Below are 10,132 nucleotides of genomic sequence, written 5' to 3'. Positions count from 1 at the left end.
TTTACTCCTTGTCTAAATATATGTCGATGACATTATAAATGGTTCAACAAACAACAAGCTATGTAAGGAATTTGAGAAGTCGATGCTGACAAAATTTGAAATGAGCTCGATGGGGGAGATGAATTTCTTCTTATGGTTTGTTGGTGCATAAATGTCAGTAGTTCATATGTCTAGTGTCTGTAATCGAGTCTGTAATATTGTTTATGTATTTGTTTGTTTAAAGCGAAGTTGTTGACAAGTTCGCTTAGGCGAACTTGTTAACCAAGCGAAGTTGTTGACAAGTTCGCTTAGGCGAACTTGTTAACCAAGCGAAGTTATGGACAACTTCGCCTGAGGCGAAGTTGTCGTGTATTTATATAGGTTACGGCTAGTTGTTCAAGTTGTTCGTGTAAGTCAGTTATTGTTCGTGAGTCAAGTGACGTGAGGTCGAGAGTTTGTAACTGTGATTATATCACGTGTTGAGTTATTAATATAACGTGTGTTTGTTCGTATCGTATTCGTGTGTTCGTGTGTTTGTGTTCTATGTCCGTAACGATCTACACAGGGATTCCGCACCTGTGTATATCGGGATATCTCGTGTGATCCGTCCAGGGAACCTACAATTGGTATCAGAGCTTTTGCTCGATTGTGTGGTTCGGGATATTCACGCGGGTGTAGAATTCGTCCCGTTTCGACTTTTCGCGGGACGTGTTTTCGGTGTTTTTGCTCATTCTAACCTCCTACCAGTGTGTTCAAGCCTTTAAACCGTCAAAAACCTCGTTAAAATCCGTTTTACAGATCTGCAGAAACTGTGTTGTTCGTCAGGCGAAGTTGTTGTTCATCAGGCGAAGTTGCCGTCAGGATACGTAGGGTTTCGGCGAAGATATAAGGAGAGGCGAAGTTATTCACAACTTCGCCTACTTTTTCAAGTTCGCCTTACTCAGCGAAGTTCTCTTCAAGTTCGCCTACTTCCTAAGTTCGCTCACCCTAAGCGAAGTTATTCTCAACTTCGCCCAGTCACGCGAATTTAAGAAAGATCCAGCGAAGTTATTACTTAAGCGAAGTTATTCTTAACTTCGCCTACAGTACTTTATTAAATAAAAAAAAAAAAATTTTATTTTTCAGGTTACTTCTCTTCAAGAAGGATGTCGTCGATCAACATCTCGGAGCTTGTAAAGATGGAAGTTGAAGCGGGGTCAGCTACAAAGGCCCCAAGGTTGCTGAAGGGAACCGATTTTGTCGCATGGAAGGATCGGTTCATCCAATATGTAAAGTACCAGGATGCGAAAATGTGGGTGTGCATCCAAGATGGCTATATTCCACCTGTAATGGAGTACGAAGGTAGGGACCAGATCAAAAAGTACAGTAAGATGGAAGAGGAAGAGAAGAAGATGTATGAGGCCGAGAGCAAGGCCCATGCTGCAATCACAATGGCTCTTCCACAGGAGATTCTCCATACATTCAGAAAATACACATCAGCTAGAGAGCTTTGGGAAGCTCTTGAGAACAGATTTGAAGGGAATGTAGGAATTCGAGCTTCAAAAATCAAATTGCTCAAAACTCAGTTTTCCGTCTTCAAATTTTTGAAGAACGAATCTCTAGATGATATTATCACCCGATATTATCATCTAATGACTGAGCTGAGCAACTATTCTATTTCCTACCGAGAAGAAGAAATAGTTGAGAAGCTTCTCGATGCCCTCCCACCAAAATGGGAGATGTATACTGTACTGATGAGGGAAGACAAGGACTTCCCTACTTATTATCTTGAAACCACTGTCAACAAGCTCAGAACTTTTGAGCTTAATATGGTAAGAAAAGAAACATCTATGGATCAGGTTCAAGATCCAGGCATGTACGGTGCTAAAGTAAACTCCAATTCAAGTTCAAAGACTGATTCTGCCGCCTACTACTCGAAGGGCGAGTCGGGTGCCAAGTCTTCACAGGAGGGGCATGTGTCAGTAAACTCAAATGGGGATGTTTGCTTTGTAGCCGGTGGATCAAGTGGTACTAAACAGACAGCAAGCCAGAGTAGTGGCTCTTCAAGTTCTTCAAGCAATAACTACTCTAAGATGCCAATGAGCGTCAAATCTGCTGAAGAGCAGTTTGGCCTCTATGCTTCGTTTATTGCTTCATATGAGAACTATATCCAAGGGAAGGTTGTTGATCCAGCGATGCTGGATGAAGACTATGACCAAATAGATGCTGATGATATGGAAGAGATGGATCTACAATGGCAGATGGCCATGATTGTGAGGAGGGTGAAGAGGTTTATGAGGAAGACAGGGAGAAAGTTTGTTGGTGGCAGGCCTGGGTTCGACAAGACTAAGGTGAGGTGCTATAACTGTCAACAAAACGGCCACTTTGCTAAAGAGTGCAGAAACGAGAGAGTTGAACGTGGTCAAGGCAGGTCTGCACAGTACAATGGGAGTAGTAAAGATTTCAGTGCCATGATGTCTAGAGAAGCAGGTGAATACAACTGGAACCTGCATTCGGATGAAACTTTTGAGCTGGCAAATATGGCTAAGGTTGAGAATGAAGAATGTGAGAAGGTCACCGGAGAAGTGAAAGCTACTGGAGAGGAAAAAGCTTTCATGGCAGATCTCAAGGACCAGTCCTCCGAGGTATGTTCTAAACCTAAATGTACTAAATGTGAGAACTTGTCTGAGCAACTTGCTACCATAACTGATCAGTATGTTCGTTTAGATGCTGAATTTAAAACTCTTAAAGAAGATCATCACTTTATGAAAGCAAGAGAGAACAGTTACAAAATTAAAATAAAAGCGTGTGAAAAAGATGTTAAAAGCTTAAAAACAAAACTTGCTGAAAAAATTGAAGTGATAGATCTAAGTTATGAGGTTTTGGAAGAAAAGACCAAACTTATTGCTGAACGAGAAAAACAGATTGCTGACCACCAGGTGAAAGTGGTGGAACTGAACCGAAAACTTGAGCAGTTCAGAAATTCCTCAGCCATTCTTGATCACCTTGTTAGTGATCAAGGTACCTCTGCGAAGAGGGGAGGAATTGGTTATCACGAGGTTCCACCACCTTATAACCACAATTATACTTATAACCCTAGTGTTCAGAAATCTGTTGATTTTGAAGTTCCTCAGACAGTTCCAATCAAGGTTTTGAGTAAAGAACCAATTGTTAGTAAAGGCGAAACAAGTTCGCCTGTTTCAAGTGTGAAAATTTCTGTTGCAAGTCCAGTCTCATCAGATTCGGAGAAGTCGTCCGAATCAGGTAAGACAAAAGAGGAGAAAGTGTTACCCAATGGTGGAGAAAAAGATAAAACTAATAAGAAAGTACTCCACTAAACCCGTACGTCCCACCTTATGTGAAACAAACGGCCGGTAACACAGCCTCGAGATTCAAAACAACCTTTGAAAAGAAAGTGGAGCATAGGTGTTGTTTTAGGTGTAATAAATCAGGACATCTTGTTGCAGATTGCCCTCTGAAGCCGCGATTCAGAGGTGTGAGGCCTAATAAAACTGAGAATAAGACTAATACTATTAAAAATGAAAACCATTCAAAATTTCGAAATGTAACTAATTCAGGTTTTCACAGAAACAAACCTCAGTTTTACAATGCAAATAACCAAACCACAAGATATAATTCTTTCAATTCACTTAGGTTTGGAAGGTCCCACACTCAATCTCCAAGGTGGTTTCCTAATAGGGCTTACAGAAATTATGCGAATACAAACTGTGAAAAGCCAAAGTTCGGGATGTATAGATCCAAGACCAATTGGTCTTGGGTCCCAAAATTCTAATCTTTTGCTTTATTGTGCAAGAACAGTTGAACAGGGCTGCCCACAATCTTTGGGTTGTAGATAGCGGCTGTTCCCGGCACATGACGGGTAACAAATACTTGTTGCACGACTTAAAACCTGTTCAAGGAGCGAGAGTTAGCTTTGCCGGTGAAAGTGGAGGCAAAATTACTGGAAGAGGAACGGTGTCCAATGGAAAAATGACTCTTGAGAATGTGAACTTTGTAGAAGAGTTGAAGCACAATCTGCTGAGTGTGTCGCAGATTTGTGATAAGGAGTACACTGTTCATTTCACGAAGAATGAGGCGATCGTGTTGAAGCCTGGTTTTCAGATACCAGACGAGTGGATTGATGAAAGCTACACGTGATACAAATACTTATGTGATGGATATGAGGTCTACTGAAATGGCCACAGAAGAATCATGTTTAATGACGAAAGCAAGCGAATCGGAATCCGAACTGTGGCACAGGAGGATGGGGCACATTCATCTTCGGAAGATGAACCACATTGTCAGGAATGGACTTGTGATGGGCGTTCCCTTGAAAAGTTTTAACTTTGAAGACAAATGTATAGCATGCAAGAAGGGAAAGCAACACAAGAAATCCCATCTCACCAAGAAGGTCAACTCTATTGCCAGTACTCTAGAACTGCTTCACATGGATCTCTTCGGTCCCGTGAATGCAAAAAGTCTAGGAGGTACTTCTTATTGCTTGGTGATCACTGATGACTACTCACGATATTCGTGGGTGTATTTCCTGAAATCGAAAGATGAAACGGCTCAGATGGTGAAGAATTTGATTACCAAAGTTGAGAACGTTATGGATAAGAGGGTTAAGTTCATCAGAAGTGACAATGGAACGGAGTTCAAGAATTTTGAGATGGAGATCTTCTGCCTTCAGAGAGGGATTGAACACCAATACAGCGCTCCGTATACACCGCAACAGAATGGAGTGGCTGAAAGGAAGAATAGAACGTTAATAGAAGGAGCCAGAACAATGCTGGCTGACTCGAGGCTTCCTGTGGTGTTCTGGGCTGAAGCTGTTGCTACAGCCTGTTATGTCCTGAACAGAGTCTTAACGGTTAAGAGGCTTAATAAAACGTGTTACGAGCTTATGCATGGGAGAAAGCCCAATTTGAGTGGTCTTGAACCATTCGGGTCCCCTTGTTCGATTTTGAAGACAAATTCTAAATTTGGTGAAGTAGCCGATGAAGGAATCTTAGTCGGTTATGTTGTTGGGACTCCTAACCGACGAGTCTTCAATACATCGACCAGCAAGGTTGAGGTGGTGTGTAACACCGACATCACAAGTTACCAACCGCCAAAACCAAGCAACGGACCTGCTGAGTTTTTCGACTATGTTAAACTCTTCAAGTCTTTTAACGTACCGTTTTTGGATATTGCTGAAGAAGAAGAGAGAGTTGCAACGAAGATGATCCTTGATGAGGAAGACATTCTATTACAAAGACAGCTGATTGATAAATGTCAACCTTCCTCATCAAATACTATCGATACCCCTACTGCCTCAACTGAAGAAGAATTTATCAATCCTTTTCACTCTCAGCATGAAACAACCATTGACGAGCTCTCTTCTAACTTGGAAGACAATTTGCATGTCGGTTCTGTTCCGACCACGAGAATTCATAAAGATCACCCTTTGGAGAATGTGATTGGTGATGTGTCCTCCGGTGTACAAACTAGAAGTAGCTTGAATGAGCACACCTGTGTTTATACAAGCATTAAGGAGACAGGAATAATCAATGAATGCCTGTACACCTGCTTTATAAGCCACATTGAACCGAAGAATTATCAAATGGCTTTAAAGGACAGCTCGTGGGTCGAAGCCATGCAAGAAGAGTTGGCTCAATTCGAGAAGATGGAAGTTTGGACTTCGGTTGAAAAACCAAAGAATGTGCATGCTATAGGCACAAAATGGGTGTTTAAGTGCAAGAGAGATGATAAGGGGATCATTATAAGGAATAAGGCGAGGCTAGTCGTTAAAGGTTTTTATCAACAAGAGGGGATTGATTATAATGAAGTGTTCGCACCTTTCGCAAGGTTGGAAGCCATAAGATTGTTTTTGGCGTTTGCTGCTTATGAAAAGATGAAGGTATTTCAGCTAGATGTGAAGAGTGCGTTTTTGAATGGGAAAGTTGATGAGGTTGTGTATGTTGAGCAACCTCCGGGTTTTCCTGACCCAGACTTTCCAGATCACGTGTACAAATTGAGCAAGGCGTTATATGGATTACATCAGGCACCTCGTGCCTGGTATTCAACTTTATCAGATTACTTGCTCGAAAATGGTTTTGAAAGAGGGAAAATTGATAGCACGTTGTTCTTCAAAAGAGATGGAAGCGACTTCCTGCTGGTGCAAGTCTACGTGGATGACATTATATTTGCTGCATCAAAAGTCTCCATGTGTCAAGATTTTGAGGCCGTCATGAAGAAAAGGTTTGAAATGAGTGCTATGGGTGAACTAACTTTCTTTTTAGGATTGCAGGTTGATCAAAAGAAGGATGGGATGTTCATTCACCAGACCAAGTATGTTCATGATGTGCTCACACGATTCAAGATGGAGGACAGCACTCCATTCGACACTCCTATCTGCGTCAATCACAAATTGGGTGCTGAGTCAGACGGTGATGCAGATGTGGACCCAACTCAGTATCGGGCTATTATAGGTTCTTTAATGTACTTAACTGCTTCTAGGCCTGATATAATGTTTGCTGTTTGTCTTTATGCTCGTTTTCAGGCAAACCTAAAGGAATCTCACATGAAAGGTGTGAAGAGGATCTTGCGGTATCTCAAGGGCAAACCGAAGCTGGGGTTGTGGTACCCGAGAGGAGGAGACTTGGAGCTAGTCGCCTACACAGACTCTGATTATGGTGGGTGCAATCAGAGTCGGAAGTCAACAACAGGAGGATGTCAGTTTCTTGGTGGCAGATTGGTGTCGTGGCAATGCAAGAAACAGACTTCGGTCGCAATTTCAACCTGTGAGGCAGAATACATGGCAGCATCCAACTGCTGCTCCCAGGTTCTTTGGATTCAACAACTGTTGCGCGACTATGGTCTGAATTTCTTACTTACTCCTATTTGCATTGATAACACAGCTGCTATCTCAGTAACTAACAATCCCGTGAAACATAGTAAAACTAAACATATTGACATACGTCATCATTTCATACGGGATTGTGCTGAGAAGAAACTGATAGTGCTTGAAAAGGTGAATACGCTTGATAATTTCGCTGATCTTTATACTAAAGCGTTTGATAAAACAAGATTTCAAAACCTTATCGAGCTAAATGGGATGATCAATCCCGAGTAACCATGCTTTTCTTGTAATATTTAAATAAAAAAAAGGGGGGGGGGGTCACTATCGCTTAAAAATATGTCGGTTACATCAGTTTGAAGGACTTGTCTTCGGATATGTTTTGGTCCTCATTTTCTACTTGTAGATTTTGAGGATAGCCATTAACCAGATTACTGATTGTGACCGGGGCGGTTTATGATGCGTTTTCATTCTTTCGCTTAAAATTAGTCGATCATACTTAGTTATAAGGACACATACTAGTATGTGGTCGGTCCAGCTGATCCATTGGATCTTCGGGATAGCCGTTTACCTGAAGACTTTGTTTTGGTCGGGGCGATTAATGTTAAAATTTTGAAAAAAAAAAAGGGAAATGAAATTATTTTTCAAGTCTACTACTTCGTAAGAAGTACGTTTGCTATGTTAAACGGAAAATTGATCCAACCTTGGAAAATGATAGATATACTAACTTTGTGTGCTTAACTAGTGAAGTTATTAGGCTTAAAAGGCTTTAGGACAGTCATTGTATGTCAAGGTAACTTTTTATGGTGCGTAAAAGTAGACGTGATACAAACTAAATTTACTTGATTTTACGTGGAAACTCCTTAAGAGTTTTGCATGTCTTCATATATATCTTTCCGAATGATAGGCAGAAAAGCGATTACCCAGTCATACACGAGCCCGTAAGTGTTCTGATTCCCGTGGAGATAGCGTTTCAAGAAACTGCAGTGATCCAGATTCGGGACTTGCAGTTATTTACTACTCTGAAGTCTATGTAAATGTTTATCAAAAACAAAAATATATATATATATATATATATATATATATATATATATATATATATATATATATATATATATATGAGTTATTGAAACATTTTAGAGTTCAACATATCAAGACTTCTTAATCATGGAGTAAGAAAGAAAACGGGAAGGAGATGAAGAGTAATTACAAACTTAATCAGACACTAAGGGTCGAAGTCAATTCGGGGTGACTTGGGGAAAGCCAAATACGTTTTGAGAATAGATAGGAGGCATCATAATCTCTGAGTTGTTGCCCACTTAAATTTTGAGGCATAATTGAACCTAACTCGTATCACAGAAACGATGAAAACCATCTTAAGTATATTTACCTGCTTACACCCTGTCTCTTTATGTCATAATACAGCTAAACACGGATCTATGTGACAGTCACATACTTAGTATGATTCCTGTTCGGATCTTTTCTAAAACGTAGCAGTCCCTATCCAGACTGAAATTTGATCCCTTATACTTTAAATTTTTAAAGTTTTTGTACTTAGATAGTTTTATGATTTTTTAACTGGTTACTTAGAATTGATCATGTCATTTATTTCTTAAAGGGAAGTTTTAAAGAGTTAATTGAAAAATGTTCAAAATTATAAGGTTTGATTTTGTAAATATAGGCGATGTTGTTAAACAGGCGAAGTTGTGAATAACTTCGCCTAGGCGAAGTTATCTGTAACTTCGCCTGTATAACTTCGCTCCTATATAAGGATTTTCAAGAGTCAAAACAGTTCATTATTTGAATATCAGCGAACTTATTCACACAGCGAACTTATCCGATTTTCATCCGATTATCCTTTTGTTTCCGATTTCATTCATTGTTCAAGGTGTGTTCGGGTTCTATATGTTATACTCGATGTTCGATGTCGTCATTCCTAGGTTGTTTCGACACCCGGTTAACGACCTCGGACGTTCGAAACCTATACCCGATTTCAAAACAAGCTTTTACGTGTTCATGTACAACCTGGTCGTTTGGTTATCATTAATATCATGTGTTTGAGCCTCTTCAATCGTCAAAGTTAATCGAAACACCGGTTTTCCGGATTTCGATTAACCTTACTGTCGCCGTTTCAGATTCAGGCGAAGTTAAGGTTTAGGCGAAGTTATCCGTAACTTCGCCTGGAGTTTAAATTCGCCTGAGGCGAAGTTATCCGTTCAACTTCGCCTGAAACTTAAATTCGCCTGAGGCGATGTTATGGTGAGGCGAACTTAAAGATGAAGCGAAGTTGTTCCCAACTTCGCCCCAACTTTAACTTCGCCTGGAACCTTTTTAACTTAATAATTTTTAGTCGAACTTAAAGCTGAAGCGAAGTTGTTCCCAACTTCGCCCAAACTTTAACTTCGCCTATACAGTCTTTATCACAACTTCGCTCATGGTAATAAGCGAACTTGTGTTATGCTTTAATGTTTATCTAACTTGGTTCGCTTGTTGCAGAGATGGCTGCTGTTGCCGGTGCTGGAGGTGCTGGAGGAGATGACGGTGATAACCAGAGGCAATTCTTTCCGGGTCACAACATGTTCATCACCTTAGACCCGGAAATGAGCGGTGTTGAAGACTACCGTGAGATCATTTCTTTCCTCATACGCTCGAGGATATTTCATGCTATCACGACGACTCTGCCGATATCCTTACCAAATATCGAAGACTTTTGGCAGACGGTAGAATACGATTGTCGTATTAAGCCCCCGGTCATGCGAGTGACTGTGAACAATCAACAGGTTCAGTTCAATTCTGAACAGATTCGGGTGGCGTTACGGTTTGGAGAAGAGACGAGGGACGACCCAACTGAGTTTGTGGCTCCGTTTCGTGATGGAGCGTTTCTCCGAATGGGCTATTCTGGTCCATTAGGCGATACACAGAGACGGAAGGGTTTTCTACTTGATCAGTGGCGCTTCCTTATGCACGTCATGATAGTTTGCATGTCAGGAAGGAAGGCGGGCACTGACGGAATGGGTGCGACCATGCAGTCCGCAATGACTGCACTGACTTACAATAAACGCTATAGTTTTAGTCAGATGGTCTTTTACGAGATTGACAGACAGAGGAGGGCGATGGCTCGTGAGCGGTTCATTATGTATCCACGTTTCATCCAGATGATATTGAACCATGTGGCTCCGAATCTACCTCAGAGACGACCAATCAGATACGTGGAGTCTGTGAGCAAACGTATCTTTGCTCAATGCCGTACTTCGAGTGCGAGGAGCAAGCCTGAACGTCGTCCAAGGCATACTCCACTCTTTGGGTTCTTAATAAACCCGGGGTATGTTCCTGCTG

Source organism: Bidens hawaiensis, unplaced genomic scaffold (assembly GCF_021521415.1).
Source record: "Bidens hawaiensis isolate Kalapana, Puna unplaced genomic scaffold, B.hawaiensis_p1.1 tig00031745_1, whole genome shotgun sequence".
In the NCBI taxonomy this organism is placed as follows: Eukaryota; Viridiplantae; Streptophyta; class Magnoliopsida; order Asterales; family Asteraceae; genus Bidens; species Bidens hawaiensis.
The sequence above is the reverse complement of the archived record's forward strand: the minus strand, read 5'-3'. Positions refer to the sequence as shown.